Source organism: Arachis ipaensis, chromosome B7 (genome assembly GCF_059453495.1).
Source record: "Arachis ipaensis isolate K30076 ecotype BB chromosome B7, ASM5945349v1, whole genome shotgun sequence".
Taxonomy (NCBI): Eukaryota; Viridiplantae; Streptophyta; class Magnoliopsida; order Fabales; family Fabaceae; genus Arachis; species Arachis ipaensis.
Genome location: NC_142442.1, coordinates 103,344,928 through 103,347,052, shown reverse-complemented (window position 1 = coordinate 103,347,052; position 2,125 = coordinate 103,344,928). Strand labels below are relative to the sequence as shown.

Sequence of the window (2,125 nt, the reverse complement as noted above, 5' to 3'; positions counted from 1 at the left end):
GAGCCAATATGGCATTCAGAGTATCAATTTCAAGAACTCCCTTCTTCTGAGGCGTCCCATTACTCACAGGATTCCTCTCAGAAGTGTACATGAACTGGTTATTAGCAACCATGTCAATGAGTTCTTGAGCTTCTGCAGGCGTTTTCTTTAGGTGAATGGGTCCACCTGTAGAAGTATCCTATGACATCTTAGCTAATTCAGATAGACCATCATAGAATATATCCAGGATGGTCCATTCTGAAATCATGTCAGAAGGACACTTTTTGGTCAGTTCCTTGTATCTCTCCCAAGCTTTATAGAGGGATTTACCTTCTTTCTGTCTGAAGGTTTGAACATCCACTCTAAGCTTACTCAGCTTTTGAGGAGGAAAGAACTTGGCTAAGAAAGCCTTGACCAGCTTATCCCAAGAGTTTAGGCTATCTTTAGGTTGAGAATCCAACCATATTCTAGCTCTGTCTCTTACAGCAAAAGGGAAAAGCATGAGCCTGTAGACTTCAGGATCTACTCCATTAGTCTTAACAATATCACAGATCTACAAGAATTCAGTTAAGAACTGAAAAGGATCTTCAGATGGAAGTCCATGAAACTTGCAGTTTTGTTGCATCAGAGAAACTAATTAAGGTTTCAGCTCAAAATTATTTGCTCCAATGGTAGGGATGGAGATGCTTCTTCCATGTAAATTGGAATTAGGTGCAGTAAAGTCATCAAGCATCCTCCTTGCATTATTATTATTTTCGGCTGCCATATCCTCTTCTTGTTTGAAAATTTCTGTAAGGTTATCTCTGGATTATTGTATTTTAGCTTCTCTTAGTTTCCTCTTCAGAGTCCTTTCAGGTTCAGGGTCTGCTTCAACAAGAATATTCTTGTCTTTGCTCCTGCTCATATGAAAAAGAGGGAACAGAAAAATAATAATAATAGGGATCCTTTTTGCCCAAGTATAGAGGTTCCCCTATGTGAGTAGAAGAAGAAAAGAATGTAGTATGAAGAAGGGAAGAAGGGAAAATTCGAACACAAATGGAAGAGGGGTTTGAATTTTGGGTGAAGAGAAGTGTTAGTAGATGAATAAATAAATAGAAGGAGATGAGAAAGAAAGAGGATTTTCAAAAATTATTTTTGAAAAATGGTTAGTGATTTTCGAAAATTAAAAGAAGAAATAAGTTAAAATTAAAATTTGAAACAATTAGTTAATTAAAAAGAATTTTTGAAAAAGAGGGAGGGATTTTCGAAAATCAGAGAGAGAGAGTTAGTTAGGTAGTTTTGAAAGAGATAAGAAACAAACAAAAAGTTAGTTAGTTAGTTGAAACAAATTTGAAAATCAATTTTGAAAAGATGAGAAGACAAGAAGTTAGAGAAGATATTTTAAAATCAAATTTTTGGAAAAGATATGTTTTAAAAAGATATGATAGAAAAGATATGATTAAAATTAGTTTTGAAAAAGATTTGATTTTTTTTTAAATCACAATTAATGACTTGATTCACAAGAAATCACAAGATATGATTCTAGAACTTAAAGTTTGAATCTTTCTTAACAAGCAAGTAACAAACTTGAAATTTTTGAATCAAAACATTAATTGTTGATGATATTTTCGAAAATTATGAGATAAAATTAAGAAAAAGATTTTTGAAAAATATTTTTAAAAATTTTCGAAAATGAATGAGAAAAATGAAAAAGATTTGATTTTTGAAAAAGATTTTGAAAATATAAGATTTTTAAATTGAAAATTTGATTTGACTCATAAGAAACAACTAAATTTTAAAAAGTTTTGAAAAAGTCAATCCAAATTTTCGAAAATTATGAGAGAAAAAAGGAAAGATATTTTTTTTTATTTTTGAATTTTTAATGATGAAAGAGAAAAACATGAAAAATGTGCAATGCATGAAAGTTATGGATCAAAACAATGAATGCATGCAAGAATGCTATGAATGTCAAGATGAACACCAAGAACACTTTGAAGATCATGATGAACATGAAGAACATATTTTTGAAAAATTTTCAATGCAAAGAAAACATGCAAGACACCAAACCTAGAAATCTTTCATGTTCAGACACTATGAATGCAAAAATGCACATGAAAAACAAGAAAAGACACAAAACAAGAAAATATGAAGATCAAACAAGAAGACT

General features: G+C 31.1%; 1 non-coding gene across 1 annotated transcript; it reads left to right on the top strand.

Annotated features, from left to right (window-relative positions):
- Positions 1 to 240: 240 nt before the first annotated feature.
- Positions 241 to 349, top strand: LOC148553579 (small nucleolar RNA R71). The gene has a single exon (XR_015893759.1). It is a non-coding gene; the product is annotated as a small nucleolar RNA R71 (small nucleolar RNA).
- Positions 350 to 2,125: the final 1,776 nt, after the last annotated feature.